This window comes from Physeter macrocephalus, chromosome 8, assembly GCF_002837175.3.
Source record: "Physeter macrocephalus isolate SW-GA chromosome 8, ASM283717v5, whole genome shotgun sequence".
Classification (NCBI taxonomy): domain Eukaryota; kingdom Metazoa; phylum Chordata; class Mammalia; order Artiodactyla; family Physeteridae; genus Physeter; species Physeter macrocephalus.
In genome coordinates, this window is record NC_041221.1 from 114122106 (window position 1) to 114139731 (window position 17626).

At 41.2% G+C, this 17626-nt stretch overlaps 1 long non-coding RNA gene across 4 annotated transcripts in view; it reads left to right on the forward strand.

Annotated features, from left to right (window-relative positions):
* The window catches only part of LOC114486752 (uncharacterized), a 118742-nt gene that overhangs the window by 18066 nt on the left and 83050 nt on the right, over positions 1-17626 (forward strand). For 3 of the 4 annotated variants that reach the window (XR_003681015.2, XR_003681016.2, XR_003681014.2), the window contains exons 4-5: positions 3698-3907; positions 12690-12861. This is a non-coding gene — a long non-coding RNA (uncharacterized lncRNA). Of the gene's footprint in view, positions 1-3697; positions 3908-7742; positions 7922-12689; positions 12862-17626 lie in introns of those variants that run through there. The other variant, XR_003681017.2, reaches the window with a different exon arrangement.

The following is a 17626-nucleotide window of genomic DNA, read 5'->3' on the forward strand; positions in this document are numbered from 1 at the left end:
TCTCTAGGTATTTTTTGATTTCCTCTTTGATTTCTTCAGTGATCTCTTGGTTATTTAGTAACGTATTGTTTAGCCTCCATGTGTTTGTGTTTTTTGCATTATTTTCCCTGCAATTCATTTCTAATCTTATAGTGTTGTGGTCAGAAAAGATGCTTTATATAATTTCAGTTTTCTTAAATTTACTGAGGCTTGATTTGTGACCCAGGATGTGTATCCTGGAGACTGTTCTGTGTGCACTTGAGAGGAAAGTGTAATCTGTTGTTTTTGGATGGAATGTCCTATAAATATCAATTAAATCTATCTGGTCTATTGTGTCATTTAGAGCTTGTGTTTCCTTATTTATTTTCATTTTGGATGATCTGTCCATTGGTGGTGTCCTTCCGTACTTCCTGTACCTGAATTTCTATTTCCTTCTTCAGGTTTGGGAAGTTTTCACCCATAATTTAATCAAATATATTTTCAACCCCTTTCTCTCCTTCTTCTCCTTCTAGGACCCCTATTATGTGAATTTTAGTATGATGTTGACATAGAGGTCCCTTAAAGTATCCCTGTTTTTATAAGTTTGTTTTGTTTTTGCTGTTTTGATTGGGTGATTTCCATTATTCTATCTTCAGATCACTTATGTGTTCTTCTGTATCCCCTAGTCTGCTTTTCATTCCTTCTAGTGTGTTTCTCATTTCAGTTATTGTATTCTTCAGCTCAGACTGCTTCTTTTTTATATTTCCTAGTTCTTCTTTACAATTTTCACTGTGTTTATTCTTTTCCCAAGTTCAGTTAGCATTCTCATCGCTAATGCTTTGAACTCTTTATCTGGTAAATTATTTATCTGTTTCATTAATTGTTTTTAGGGTTTTTTCTTATTCTTTTGTTTGAAGCAAATCATCTGTTTTCTTATTATGTTTAACTTTCTCTGTGAAATTAGGTGAACCAGTTACCTGTCCCTGTCTTGAAAGGATGTCCTTGTGTGGGTACATCCCTATGCAGTCTATGTGTGCTCAGTGGCTTTGGTGGGAAAGCTGGGTCTGAGGTGAGCACAGGTCATGTCTTTCCCCAGGATGTGCTAGCAGCTATCAGCTTGGTGGGAGGTGGGGCTGGAGATGGAGGGGTAGGGCCAGAGCCAGGTATGAGTCAGGTCCTCTATGCTCAGTGGCTGTCACTGCCCTATTTGGGGCAGGGGAAGAGCCCAAGTTGCTAGAGCAGAAGCCCTGAGGGTCAGGTCTGAGCTGGTTCTGTTCCTGCTAAGTGTGTGTTCTCCAGTCTCCTGGCAATGGCACTTTTGCCCCAGAGGGGAGCAGTGCTGAAGCATGAAGAGCCAGAGCGGGTGCCAGACGTGATCCAGGGAGCAAGCTGGGATGGTCTTGGCGTGCCAGTCAGAGTTCCAGACATCTCCCAATCCACTGCCTTCATGAGCACCGGTAATGGCTGTCCTTGCTTGCTCGGATGCAGTGCTGGATTTGAACCAACTCTGTCTCCCCAAAGTTTGCACTCTCCCTGGCAATGGCAGCCTTCACCCTAGTGGGGAGCTTTACGGAGCTAGAGGGGCAAGGGCATGTGCTAGAATGGTTGCAGGAAACCAGCTGGAGCCCCAGGGAAGTGTCAGTCATCTTCCTCAGCCTTGTTGCTGGGAGTAAGCAAGCATATGAGCACCCTTCAGGAGCAGAGTTTCAGTTTCATACAGCCCTCCTGTATGCTCCACTGGTTTTCAAACCAGCTAAGGGGACTCGTCTTCCCAATGTCAGACGCCAGGGCTGACTTGCCCACTATGTGGTTTGAACCCCTCACTCCCCAGGGAGGATCTCTGAGCCTGTGTAGTCCGCCCCTCCCCCGCCACCTCTTCTTTGTCCACTTCTAGGAGCACGGTTCCTGTGTTTGCTTCTCTTCCCTTCCTACTTGACTCTGTGTGGATTTTTCTTTACAGCCTTGGTTATAAAAGAGTCTTTATTCTAGTTTGTAGTTTGTTTTTGGTGAGAATTGCTCCACATGTAGATGTATTTCTTTTATTTTTATTTTTTTATTGAAGTATAGTTGATTTACAATGTTTCAGGTGTACAGCAAAGTGATTCAGTTATACATATATATGTCTATTCTTTAAAAGATTCTTTTCCATTATAGGTTATCATAAGATGTTGAATATAGTTCCCTGTGCTATACAGTAAGTCCTTGTTGTTTACCTATTTTATATATAGTAGTGTGTATCTGTTAATCCCAAATTAAAAATTTATCCCTCCCCCCCTTCCCCTTTAGGTAACTCTAGGTTTTTTTTTTATGTCTGTGGTAGATGTATTTTTGATGTGTTTGTGGGGGAGGTGAGCTCTGCCATCTTGATCTCCTCCCCACTGTAATGTTATTTTACAAATTAAATATTTGCACAGTGTTTATGAGCATGGTATAGCACTTCTTATCTTTTTTAGTGTAATGGAGCATCTGGCCTCTATCGACATCAGAGGGACTGCCTTCTAGATTTGCGGAACTGTATCCACCATGCTGGACATCCCTGTTATTCTTGGTTATCATCCAAACATTGGCCCTTCCTCCCAGCAGTTCTTTCCAGTGTCTTACTGTCCATACGGCTCTGAAATTTTCCCTCGACTGGGTCTCCCACTCCTCCCTTCCTAACTTCCCTTTATTGTCCTTGTCCCTTTTCTTGTCCCATTCTGGGATTTCTGCAGAATGAACAATGCCTCCCATATCCTCAGCCTCTTCAGTGACTAATCTTCTCACCTCTGGTTCTCCGCTAATATGGCATAACAAAGGACCCTGGGTGCTTTACGGCCGTTCTTGGGTGACGAGGACTTCATCAGTTTCAGGGCAGAGCCCCAGACATACGAAGTGTTTCCCAAACTGATCATCCCCCAGGGTGGGGTTGACGGGGGAGCCCCTGAATGAGAACTGAGGCCTGGGTTGTATAAAATGAGGGTCTCTAGTGAGATACCGTTTGGTACATGGGGAGGAACCCTGTAAAAGGGCTAAAAGGGCACAGGGGTGGGACCCAGGAAACCTAGGTGACCCTGGCAATCCTGAGCCTTAGTTTTTTTAAACTGGGATTAGATATCTGAAATGTCCTACCAAAGTGCCACTCACGGAAAGGACCTCAGACAGTAAACATGACAAGATGCCGTTGAAGCTTCACGGGGGAGCGGGAGTGCTGTGGACCTGGAGCTGGCCTGGGGCAACTACGAAAGGGTCCAGTGCTGGGACGTACATCACCTGGGATCAGGCTGGGTCTGGGGATCAGGGTGCTCTTCCCATTAGGCTGGTGGCAAAGACATTTCCAAACTTTCCTTGACAGTGCATTCAGGACAAAGACTCTATTTTTTTTTTTTTTTTTTTTTTTTTTTTTTTGCGGTACACGGGCCTCGCATGCGGGATCCTCCCGGACCGGGGCACGAACCCGCGTCCCCCGCATCGGCAGGCAGACTCCCAACCACTGCGCCACCAGGGAAGCCCAAGACTCTATTTTTGAAAATAAACAAGAAAGTCCTAATAATGTTAAAGAGAAGTGAATCTGAAAACATGCAAAGTTTAAAAAGGAGAAAAGTGGGACATTATGAAAGCAGCACCTGCAGGTCTGAAATCTTCCCCTGCCGTGGAACACTGGTCATGCTGGAGACTTCTTGAAGAGCTTTGTGGGTATCAGTGCATTTAGTCTTTTCAATGATTCTAATATCTAAGTGTTACTATTATCCCCATTCGACAGATGAGGCAAATGAGGCAAACAGACATTAAGAAAACGTGGCCAGTGCCTTCTTGTTGTGACGTGGCTGAGGCAGAATTCAGAGCCAGGCCTTCAGCGTGCAGCCACCACCTGCCCTGTGCAGTCGGGCCAAAGAAGCACGGGAGTTACATGCAGCTGATACCTTGTTTCAGCCCTTTCGAGAAGCAAGTAAAAGTCCAAAACATCCTTGAGGTGGGTGGTGTTTAATGCCGCTGCTAACTTGACAAAATAGAGTTTGGTTCTAATGTGTGTAACATTCTGGTGAATCTCCCCATAACACAATTTCAGAAAATTGTTTAAATTTAAATGTGTGCTTATTCAGTCAAAACAAAATTAGGGGAAAATCTTAATTGTAAAAGAGATAAAGCAGGGGTTGATAATTTCATTTATAGAAAAGGTGTTGTGCTTTTGAGAGACATCAATATTGAAGTCATCTCTCAATTCAAGTTTAATGTTTAACCTTACTAAAGTATCACTTACTGTATATGTCTGTTGCATGAAGAATGGATACACCCTGGGTTCCGTGCTTCCAAGGGTGTGGTCCTGTTCTTCTGGGGCATGTTGGGGATGTCTTTATGCACCAGTGCATTTTCCTCTTGAGCTGGGTCCAGAAACAGTGAGACACAAAAGTGTTTTCTCTTTTTAGAGCTTGAGCTTCTAACAAAAAGAGTCAGTTCTCTACACTGGGACAGCTAGCTATCCATTCCAGAAAATAGTAAAGTTAGTTCCTACCTCACACCACTTCCAAAAATAAATTCCAGATGGATTAAAGATCTAAAAGAAAAACAAAAACAAAATATAAGAGAGTTGGTTGAACATATAAGAGAACATGATTGGGATCTTGGGACAGAAAAGGACTTCTTTGACCCTAAGAGCGAAACCTCTATTCAACCTAACTAACAGACAAAGGATATAGTACATATAAAGGAGCCAGACAAATTGAGTAAGACAGTGATAAACAATTTGATAGGAAAAAATGGGCAAAACACATAAAGAAGCAGAACTTAGGAGGGAATGCAGTTGGCCAATAAATATCCCAAAGGATGCTTGACTTCACATTAATCAGGAAAGTACAAATTTAAACAATAAGATTACTTTTGTTCTCATCAGATTGGCAAAGATATTAAAGTCTGATACTCTCACATATTGCCAAGGATGTTCAAGTAGCCTTATAAATTACTAGTGAGAATGTAAATTGGGATAGCCACCTTGGAGGACAGTTTGACGGTATCTATTAAAGTTGATAATCTGCATATTCCATGATCTTGCAATTCAGCTTCTGGGTATTTACCCTGGAGAAATATTCATTCACCTTTGTCATAGAGAGGCAGGTATAAAGATTTTCATTGCAGGATAGTCTGTAATTGGGAAAAAATACTAGAAATGACTTAAACGTTTATCAATATGGTGGTAGTTATTTAAAATAGCTAATAGGATCTGGTAATCATATTTTAGAATATCGTGCAGCAACTAAAAATAATCTAGTAGATACTTGTATACCACTCTGAGAATTCCCCAAGACATATTTTATTTTTAAAAAGTTGAAGAAGTCGACACACAGGAAGATTTTAAAAACTAGACAATTAAAACGACGTCATAAAATCTATAGGTTTTTTTTTTGTTTGATTGCTTTTAAGAAAAAAGTCTAGAACATCCCTGTATCTGAGAACTGATAATAGAGGGCATAATTAGAGAAGAAGCATTTAGGTGGGGGAAGGAGAGGATGACATTGTTCTGGATTGAATGTCTGTGTCCCTCAGAATTTATATGCTGAACCCCTAACCCCCAGGGTGACTATATTTGGAGTAAGGAAGTAATTAAGGTTAAATGAGGCCATAAAGGTAGGGCCCTGCTTTTATGGGATTAGTGTCCTTATAAGAAGAGACACCAAAGAGCTAGCTCTTCCCCACCCTGCCTCCTCTCTCTCTTTCCCTCTCTCCCTCTCTCTCCACTATGTGAGAACACACTGAGAAGGTGGCCCTCTGCAAACCAGAAAAAGAGCTCTCACCAGAAACCAAACCCTATAAACCCTGTAGGAACCTTGATCTTGGACTTCCAGCCTCCAGAACTGTGAGAAAATAAATGACTTTTTAGGCCACCCAGTCTGGTATTCTGTCATGGCAGCTCAAGCTGACTAAGACAGTTGTTTTAGCCTTAGCTGGCATGTTAGCTGTAATGTTCTAACGTTCTAATATTTTAGAATGAGGATGTATTTACATATGTGATTTATATTATGTGATTAAAACTTTGACTTTTTAAAATTGAAGTATAGTTGATTTACCATGTTGTGTTAGTTTCAGGTGTATAGCAAGTGATTCAGATATATATATATATATATATATATATATATATATAGCTTAGTGAAAAGTAAAAAATAGTATTTAATGGAAAATAGAGACTACTCCTTGAACAAGGAGAAAAGTAGAACAGCATGCTAGTTGCTTATAGTCTCACCTTTCTAAACACACATTTAGACACTCTATTAATATCAGTAAAATTCATCTCTGTATAATTAATTCTTAAACTTAAATTACTTGAGTCTTGGGCTTCCCTGGTGGCGCAGTGGTTGAGAGTCCTCCTGCCGATGGAGGGGCCACGGGTTCGTGCCCCGGTCCGGGAAGATCCCACTTGCCACAGAGCAGCTGGGCCCGTGAGCCATGGCCACTGAGCCTGCGCGTCCGGAGCCTGTGCTCCGCAATGGGAGAGGCCACAACAGTGAGAGGCCCGCGTACCGCAAAAAAAAAAAAAAAGATATTGAATATAGTTCCCTGTGCTATACAATAGGACCTTGTTGTTTTTCTATTTTATATACAGTAGTTAAAACATTGACTTTTTAAAGTCAGTTTTCTTCCCTCTTCTCCTGTAACTGCCCTTCTCCCCTTCTTCTCATTTTCCTCTGAGCTGTATTAATCCAGGTAGACACTTATATTCTGACCCTCCCAGCAAAATTTTCCAAGAAGACCTCCCTTAGGTCAGGATTCCTCACCACAAACCTGTGAGGAAACACCATAGAAGGTACTTGAGGTTAGATCAATAAAGTAAGGCAGTGTGAATTGGGAAGGGGATTTACAGTAAGCGGAAATTGCTTTCTCTTAGAATTAAAGGAGAAATCTCAAGTGAGAAAGTCATTTTCTGTTATCTTCTAACACTACATAATATGCACATAGTGTCTTAAATGTATTACCTTACTATTGATGGCGAACATTTATTTCATCCCCATTATGTGGCAGGCAGTCTGCAAACGTTTTATGCGTATTATCTCATTTAATCCTCACAAACCCCGTATGAGGAAGTTGAGATAATTATTCTTAAATCACAGAATTCTCTCACTAAATTTTATTTATTATAAAACAATACTATATCAACATTGCAAGAAACTTAAAGACAAAATAGTTTTCCATTACCCTCCACTGTAAACACAAACATGATTTCCATTTGTAGGTGTTTCTAGGCTTCATCTATATGCTTGTATATTTTTCTGTTGTCACTAAAGGGTTATATCATTTTTTACATACCTTATTTCACTTAGCAGACTTGTTATATACTCTTCATAATTGTCATTTTAATGGCTACTCAATATTTCATTCAGTTGTTATGTTGGAATTTACTTATCTGTTCCCCTGTGGTTGACATCTAGGCCATTTCCAACTTATAGATAATGTCGAGTAAACATTTTCACACACATGAATTTTAAAATTTGAGTTAGTTCTCTTGGATAAGTTCTCAAAGGTATCACTAAGGGCCAGATGATACAAGCAGGTTTTATTCTTATTGATCAAAATTGCTCAATAGCCTTCCAAACCTTGTGTCAATTAATGATGGCCCCAGCGATGTACAAATATACCACGTTCACCTCAGTATGGTCGGCATTGGCTGGTATCATTTCAAGGTTTCTGCTGATGTAATAAGTTGAGGGGTTCCTCAGCTCTTCTAAGACTACTTGGTAAGCCGATTGAAAACTCCAGAGATGCATAAGGAAAAGGATTATTTTTCCCAGCTCAGCATCCATCCTTTCCCTTTCCTCTAGGAACAGCACCCTGCGTTCTCCTGCTCTCTCAGTCCACGTGGTGTGAATGGGACCCCCACCTACCCTCAAATCCAGGAGATCAGCACGTGACACAGCGTACACACGCACACCTTCTCTCTCACACACATGCATGCGCACAGAGGAATGGATTCAATAAAAGGCGAGCAGAGCCAGGAGGAAGTGAGAATAAGTCCTGGTGACAGTGTTGGAGTCCCCAGATAGCTGGGCTTGACGCCAGATCCCCCTTGGATTCAAGGCCATTGTATAGAGTTTGTGAATTGCAAAGGGTTTTCAGCCAAAGGGGGAAAAGGGGCTGAATCCATTTTGCGAATCTGGGAGCCAAAAGGCATCTACCTAGAGGAAGGGACATGTTTTTTTGTTCTCTTTGTTGTTTTCACACAAAGGCTCCCATTGGGTGCCAAGCCACACACTCACTCAGGAGTCCCTTTTTCCATTTCTCAGAAGGGGCTGCGTAGGCTGCCAATAGCTTCGCAGTTATAGGAGCCGATAAATCTCCCCTTTTACTTAAGTCAGTTTGAGGTCTGCTTCTGCCCCGTGAAACCTAACTAATCCTGATGAATATATCAGATCAAGGTATTTTAAAACTAGGATAAACCTTAAAAATTCCTGAGTACCTAGAGGTACTTTACAGATGAAATGACAGGGAGCTTAGTAACTTGCCTGAGGTCAGCATGGGTAAGGGGCAGGCCACTAGTCAGTGGCACTATGTTAGACCACTGTGTTAGTGGCCGGCCAGCGCAAAGTCCTGGTTCCCAAGTAAGCATTCTTTGCAACATAATATACTGCCCCTCTGTTTACTACCTGTGATGCTATTTTACGAGCTTGGGTTTGAGAGTCTAGCTCTGCAGGATGGCTTATTTCCTCTGGGCTACTCTGCCTACCACGGAGCTGCCCATGGTCAATGTTGGCCTCTTGGCTGTGGCTTTGGGATCCAACTACTTACACGTCTCCATGGCATAAACATCAGAAAAATAAATGGTAGGGTGTGATTTGATAAATTTATTACTAGGTATAAGAAGTCAACTCAGAAGGTGCCGGAACACTATGAATACTATGACTAGGAGAATTAAACAGCTGTACGCTTCAGCCTACGATTTAAAGAAATAAATATATTTAGACATATTTGCATCTATCCTTTAGCTGTTACTAAATGCTGTTATTAAATTTGTGCATGGTCTTTTTGAAGGCCTAAGTAGAAAATTCCTCACAGGTCCTCTTAGACTCCTAGATAAGTTCTCAGAGGGAACTTCACCTTGGCCTGTGCCCAGCGAATGTGTCTTCTGACCACCACCCATTGGGTTTATCATTCCCCTTACTTATTCTGATGTTCCTGAATTTTACTTCCCTTGGAGAATCTGTGTTCTGCTCTATATACCTCTTCAAGCTGGAAAAAGGAGGGCGCTTTCAGCTTTTCGACAAACACAAGGAAAGGCTGCACGATTTCTCTGGGTTTCTGTCAAAGCCTGTTATCTCTTCCCAGACAGAAGAGAGTAATTTTCTTCCACCAGACAACCTTCTTGCTACCCAAATTTGCCCCGTGACAATGTAAAATCAGATTCTCTGCCAAACTCTATAGACGTCTTCTTGTTCTGAGGCCTCGTTGCTTTGACAGTGACCTTTGAACAAATTACTTTTCAAGGAATAAGGCCCCTTTCCTTACGCTCATTGTGAAACCCATCCAGCCAGAGCTCTCAAACTGGCTCCTCCTCTTACCACATTTGGTCAGTGCTGTAGCATCCAGGGAAAGGTGTGGAATGGATGCCATCCAAGGGGAACTGCCCCCCTCTCCCTGGGAGCCTGGTTCTGCCCGCAGGCGTGGACTCCACCTGCTGTCTGTCTGCAGCTTTCCACTGTCCGTTATCCCTGTGTACGTGTGTATCGTGTGCTAATCATGCTCAAGTCTCACCCACCTAAGTAACTCCTTTTCTTAATCCAACTTTCCCTTCTAGATACCACCCCGCCTTCTTTTGTCCCCTTCATTCCTATGTTCTCTAAAGATTTGTCTGCACGCACCATCTCTGCTTCCTAACTGTCACTTCCTCTTTATACAGCATTCTCTATAGGCGTCCTTCCGCATCTCTTGGCTCAAGGCATTAGTTAGGGAAGCATACAGGCATCTAAGTGGCTCTAACACAGTAGATCCTTCCTGAGCGCTCCATTATCACTTCCTGCTGACTTTGCCCTCCTCCATCCAGTCTGTAAGTGATGGGATTCATTTGAGCTCTGCAGTGCCAACCCCCTTCTTGTTTTTGCCTCTGTCTTCATTCCTGTGATTTGAAAGACCATCCATATGTGATGACTCCCGAGTATGCATCTTCAGTCTACACCTCTTCTCTGGGGATCAGATTCACCCACCCAACTGCTGCTTGACACCCCGCATTAGATGTGTCCCACCCCTGCTTGACACCCTCCATTTAGATGCCGTGCAAACATTATGATCCAGACAGGGCCTTGCTTTTCTCCTCAAACTTGACCCACGCTCAGACTTCCTCATCTCACTTTTCAGACTAGAAACCCAGGGATACTCCTTGATTCTTCCTCATCTCTCACAGGTAATCCATCTGCAAATCTCGTCTTCTGGTTCCAACATATGTCACGTCCCTCTCTTTCTTCCTTCCTTTTCCACTGCCACCACCCCCATTGAAGCCATTGTCATTTCTTAACTGTTTCACTGCAACAGCCTCCTAACTGGTTTCCCTGAATCCCATCTTGGTCCCCTCTAATCCATTATTCCTACTGCATCTCGAACAAAGATACAAATGTCATCATATCATTCTATCGCAGAAAACCATTTGATCATTTGCCATTGACCTTAAATCCTTACCGCCATCTGCAAGTCTTGGTTAATCCTCTGGAATGTAAGCCTCATGAGGGCAGGTATGTCTTCTCTCTCATTCTCTGTTTCATCCCCAGTGCTTAACATCATATTTAGCGTATGGAAGGCATTTGATAAATATATTGAAAAATTGAATGGTGAATACTTTACCATACTGTGTGCAGTTATTTGCTTAATGTCTATTCTCCCAACTGTGGAAACAGAAACCATGAATTTTGTTGTTTGACCCTTTATACCTAATGACTAGAAAAAGGCTCCATCATTAATATACAAGAATTGGGAATAATGGACTGGCTGTGTGTGTGGCAATGTAGTTGTATCTAAAAACATAGTGCTGAGTGAGAGCGGTGTGGAAGAAAATTCAATATATAACACAAGGTCATTTAAAAAAATAACAAGTACATACATGCAGAACAGCAGTACATACTTGGCAGATACAAATAAGAAGGTATACGTTAAACATATCAGAATGGCTGCTTATAGAAGGGAGGGATGGGCATAGGAAATAAGATAAAATAGAAAAATATCTAAAGCCAGAGAGGACAGATGTGTTTGTTAAATGACTGATGAATGGAGTCTTCAGGTAGTATGAAACTCCAAGGTGAGGAAGCATGGATTTTTAAGGACTAGCAGAACAGCACATTGAATGTGTTACAAAAATCCATTTGCTGGGGATTCTCTGTTTTGAGAATAATGATGGAAATGCGGCTGTCATAGCCTGGTACTTTAAAAAGACAAAATTCCTTAGCACAGACAACATAGAAACATTCTGATTCCCACTAGCATCAGACATTCCAAATAAGAGGGCAGAGTTGTCCTCTAATTCTTAAAAAAAGTCCTTGGGGGGAAAATTCTGTTGTTCTTTCCTCTTGTGCATGCTAGTTAAGAATGGTTAAGTTGCAGTATCCTCAGAAAAGTGATTTCCAAATCTGATTTTGCTGATCTGCAAGAAAGCTCCATGAGTGCCACCAAATTCTTCAAACAAAATTTGCTTTAATTCATTTTAATAAGGACAAATAAATAGGTTATGCAGCACTTTTAAGAGAAAAATGGATTATCACATCAAATTAATGAGGCTGGGCATGATAAGTGAGGCACTATCATCTTGGAATCAAAACCTTAGGCTCTGTACAACATAGTGTAAAGATTTTAGGCCATTAAAAAAATTTCCAAAGTTATCACATGGTGGATTCCTGGCTCAGCCTGAGCGTGTAAAGCCTGCTTTTTTCTGCTTGAGAATCACAGTCTGGTGATTCCAACACCTAAAGCACTGGTGCAGCCAAAGCAAAATTTAAAAGTCTAAACTGACATTAATGAACAAAGAAAAGGTGAGAAAGCAAAACTGAACTCTCATAATTAAATTTAAGTATTTTATCAAAGAAGGCCAACCTCACTATAACAGACACGCACACTCACACTTTGTTGTAGAAGTTAGATATATGTAATTCTGAAAACACTATACAACTGCAACTTTTCTTACGAGATTACTATTTGGTAACTTCAGCTGTGTTGCATAATTGATTATGAAATATTTATAAATTTGGGGGATTTGATTTCCAGACTTTGCCGAGGAATCTCATATATCAATTTAATTGTAATCATAAACTTGACTCCTGCATCTGGATTCCCACATCCTAGGTTTCTGGATCATCTGAAGAGTTCCCCCATCTTCATTTCCAAATAGAGGAAGGTGCAGATATTAATTGGGAATCAAGATTCCATTTATAAAACATGACCAACGTATTCTGTCCTGAGGAATATAACCCGGAGTGTTTTTACTTAGTTGTAATAACTGGTTTGTTGCAAGTGGTTTGACTTAGTAATACCATTTCTCCAATACTCATTATGTGCTGGATTGGGTTAGTCAGGACGCCTGTGCGGTGGTTCTCAAACTTGAGAGTACATCAGAATCACCTGGCGAGCTTGTTAAACCACAGATTCCCTGGGCTCCATCTCCAGATTTTCTGAGTTAGCAGGTCAGGGATGGGCCCTGAAAATTTGCATTTCTAGCCAATTCCCAGGTGATGCTGCAGTAGAAAGTAATATCTCAGGAGCTTAACACAGCAAAGGTTTGTCTCTTGGTTTCACAGAGTCCCATGTGAGTGGGCAGCCCTCCTCCGTCTTATGGCTGTGCCATCTGTGTACACGGCCTCCAGGGATAGAAGAAGCACCGAACTTCCTTGACCCGCCTGAGACATGGATCCCTTGGCTCCCCATGGGATCCAGGAGCCGGATTCCAGGAGCACTCTTTACGCCCAACAGGTACTTGCCATTCACCGTCTTTGCTCTGCACCACAAAGCTGAAAGGCAGCGTGTGCACACTGCATTCAGAGATAAGAAAATTGAAGCTCAGAGAGACTACCTTCACAGGTCACACAGCTACTAGAGAAGGGCTGGAGCCGGGATGTGGCTGTCTAACTGCAGAGCTGCTGGGCTGTCCTCTTCAGAAAACCACCAAACTTGCTGAAGTGGCTAATTCAGTCAAGGGTTGGCACGGAGCAGGCTGTTCTATTGATGTTGGATGAGAAATTTATCCAGTGTCAACAGAACAGACCCACAGTTGCGGGCCCGTGGCAGGCTCCTTCCACATCTCCCTCTCTCCATATAGTTTGCAACTTGAGAGCCCGTCAGAGTAGCATGAAATAGCCGTGTATTTTCACAGTGGTGTATGCCCCTGCGGTGCCTAGATATTTTGAGGAAATGGATCCTGAAGAGAGGAGAAAGAGAAAGTGGTATTTAAACAAGAAACCTCTAGAAGATGGCAGAGGAAAGATCATCACAAGTCCTTACAGATTCATTTCTCAGTTTAAAACACTGAGGAGAAATTGAGTCAGCCCAGCTGTTCGTTCAGTCTGTCATTTTAAGAAACTTCCAGCCATGTACCTCTTTTCTCTTTCCCTCTCTGTCCAAGCTTTACCTCACCATAAATAATGCAATTTCGTGTTTTAATTATAAATCTTTCTTTATATTGAAGTATAGTTGATTTACAATATTAGTTTCAGGTGTACAACATAGTGATTCAATATTTTTATAGATTATGCTCTAAAGTTGTTATAACATTTTGACTCTGTTTGCTGTGGTGTACAATGTATCCTGGTAGCTTATTAATTTCATACATAGTAGTTGGTGCCTCTTAACTCACTACCCCTATCTTGCCCCTCCCCTTCTCTCTCCCCACTGGTAACCATTAGTTTGCTCTATCTGTGAGTCTGTTTCTGTTTTGTTACATTCATTTGTTTGTTTTATTTTTTAGATTCCACATGTAAGTGATAATAGTATGTCTTTCTCTGTCTGACATATTTCACTAAGCATAATACCCTCTAGGTCCATCCATGTTGTTGCAAGTGGCAGAATTTCATATATATGTGTATATATATTATATATATATATATATATATATAATATATATACATAAAACACATCTTCCATTCATCTGTTGATAGACACTTGGGTTGCTTCCATATCTTAGCTATTGTAAATAATGCTGCTATGACCATTGGGGTACATGTATCTTTTCAAACTAGTGTTTTCGTTCATTTTCTTCAGATATATACCCAGGAGTGGAATTCCTAGATCATATGGTAGTTCTCTCTCTCTCTCTTTTTTTTTTTTTTTTTTGAGCAACCTCCATACTGTTTTCCATACTGACTGCACCACTTTACATTCCCACCAAGAGTGTAACAAGGGTTCGCTTTTCTCTACATCCTCACCAACATTTTTTATTTGTAGCCTTTTTGATGACAGCCATTCTGACAGGTGTGAGGTGATATCTCACTGCAGTTTTGATGTGCATTTCTCTGATGATGAGTGATGTCGAGCATCTTTTTGTGTGCCCATTGGCCATCTGTAAATACAAATCTTAATAGAGTGAACTGATGCACAGGGATGGCTGCATGTCCAAGCTCTCCCACAGATGTTATTGACTTGTTCTTCAATTCTAGATGCAAGTGTACTTATTTAGTACTGCTTTAAAACTTGATGTTTCAGGAGCTAATGATCCTATTTGTGGATTATGTAGTCTTATCAGCCTTTCACCTGCTCATTTCTTTCTTTTGGTTGTTTTGCTCTTCAATAGAGCTTTTAAAAGAAGTTGGTATATTAATGAAGATAAAGCAAAGCTCCTTCCTTCCATCCACCCACCATGCGTGTTTTGAGTCTTTTTAGTAGTTCTTACAGGAGAATCAGTGGACAAAGGGGTCTGAAATAACAGACTGAAGATTCAAATTTTCTGTGGATTTACTTTATCCTTACTCTGTGACTGATTGAGAATTTATAATATCTCTTTACCAGTTCTACCAATTCTATAGGTTAAATTTCATATATCAGTTAAACTTGCATCTGTTTCTTTGAGGGAGGGTCTATAGAAATTTCTGAGGTGATAATCTTTTAGATAGTCTTTAAAAAGCATTATTTAAACACTTCTGGGGACATCAAAAGGTTATGTTATCTGTAGCATTTCATTTCATTTTGTTTAATGACAGAAAATTTGGTTTCTTCAGGTCTATATACTTGTTAAATATTAATAAAATGAACCCAATCCTAATATATGCCATTTAAAAAGAACTACAAATGATCACTTCTTGGCCTTTTGGCTAAGATCAAGTGTAGTAAAAAGAACCACTGACGTGGTAAATAAAAAATTAATTCAGGGCTTCCCTGGTGGCGCAGTGGTTGAGAGTCCGCCTGCCGATGCAGGGGACACGGGTCCGTGCCCCGGTCCGGGAAGATCCCACATGCCGCGGAGCGGCTGGGCCCGTGAGCCGTGGCCGCTGAGCCTGTGCGTCCGGAGCCTGTGCTCCGCAATGGGAGAGGCCACAACAGTGAGAGGCCCGCGTACCGCAAAAAAAAAAAATAAATAAATAAATAAATAATTCAGTATAGGAACTTGTTACTTTTTTTTTGATTCAGAAAGTAAAATTAGCCACATTCTAAGTAAAATTAAGTATTGTGTATTTTTTTCAAACACATATCCTTAAACTGCTGAAAATGAATGTATTTATGTAGAAAGAATATTAAGATTTCCTGAAAATTACTGCGAATAAATAGGCACATTTTAACTGCACTCTGAAAATATAGTGATTAAGCTTTAAGGAAAGTCACTTTATTAAATGTTGAGACGTCTTATTCATCCAGGTAGAACTCTTTTAAGAAGGGCACTTCTGCTTAATAAGTTTGGTTATGCTAAAGATAATTTGAACCTTTAACAAAATTCTCTGACAGTGAGGCCAAAATATATGTATGTATGTTTTCTAGTGATCTAACTCTAATGGATTTATAGTTTATTAAACAGGCTCATGTCAAAGAACAAGGCTGAAGAAAAATGTATAGATCATACATAAAGTAAAACAAAACATTTTAAAGTTAAAACAGACTAGGAGAAGGAGTTTGTGGTACATAACAAAGACTGAATTGATATCCAGAATATAGTTTATAAGAATGTCTATAAATCAGTAAGAAAAAGACCAAAGAGTAGAAAAAAATCTGTAAAGGTCATAAGCAGACCATTATCAAAAGAAGTTCAAAAATAATGAACAGGTATGTAAAAAAAAGATTCAGCTTGTCCAATGACCAAAGTTATGCAAATTGGTACAAAAATGAGATGCCATTTCACTCATCAGAATAAAAAAATGATGTCTATGTGGGCAAAAGTGTGGGCAAACAATATACCAGTGGGGGGAGTACTACCATTTCGGAGAACATTCTGGAAATATCTAGTAAATTTGAATTTTACATATGCTAAAACTTAACATTTTCACTTCTAGATATATTGCCTATAAAATTTTTCACACATGTGCATAAGGAGGAGTAGCAAAAATGTTTACAGCAGCATTTTTCTAATGGCAAAAACAAAACAATTGAAACAGTTTCAATGTCTGTAAATAGAGAAAAGCATAAATAAAAGATGGTTGGGGGGCTTCCCTGGTGGCGCAGTGGTTGTGCGTCCGCCTGCCGATGCAGGGCAACCGAGTTCGCGCCCCGGTCTGGGAGGATCCCACGTGCCGCGGAGCGGCTGGGCCCGTGAGCCATGGCCGCTGAGCCTGCGCGTCCGGAGCCTGTGCCCCGCAACGGGAGAGGCCACAACAGAGGGAGGCCCGCATACCACAAAAAAAAAATATATATAAACAGGGAAGGTCAAAATGGCGGGTCTTAGAAGTGGCCAAGTCCAGGATGAATAGCTAGGCGTCCTCACTCTCCTTTTCTTCTTCTCCTCCCACCACAGACCACACACCCAAACCACAGCAGCTCTCTTGCTTATGATGAAGCAGCGTCCCTGTGTCATCTGTGCATTGGAAAACCAACGGGGGAGGCCACAACAGAGGGAGGCCCACATACCACAAAAAAAAAAAAAAAAAAAAAAAAAAAAAAGATAGTTGGCCCTCGGTACCCTAGGATGTGGAACACTTGGTTACAGAGGCCGATTATACTACACCATTTTGTGTAAGGGACTTGAGCATCCCTGGATTTTGGTGTCTTGTTGTCCATAGGGGTCTTGGAACCAGTCCCCAACTCATAGGGAGGGAAGACTGTATTGAGATGCCAAAATAACAACAGCACTTGAAGTGAATGAACTGCACCTATATATATTAACACAGATCTTAAAAGAATACATTACAGCCTCACATATAAGTACAGAAAAAAAAAATCAGAAGTGTAAGTTAAAGAGTGCTCTTGGGTGTCCCAGCCTTCCCTGGGTATCTCCTAACCCCGCCCCTTTTCCAGCATAGCTCGTGCTTCCTAATTCCTGGAAAAAGCCTTGCTCACTGGCTGCCTTTCCCACAACCACCTTCTTCCTCCCACTACCCCAGGGCTGGGCTGCACTGTCTGGCTGCTTGTATCACAGTGTATTATCATAGTGGCTGTTTTATTTGTGAGATCCTTAAAAGCAGGCTCTATGCCTTTTAATTCTGAATCCCTAGCACTGAGCACACTGCCCAGCACACGGAATAATGGGTGAACAAAGCAGATTGATTTAACTGACGGCACCAGGATTCATTTGAGGCAGCAAGAACAGTGACATGGTGCACAC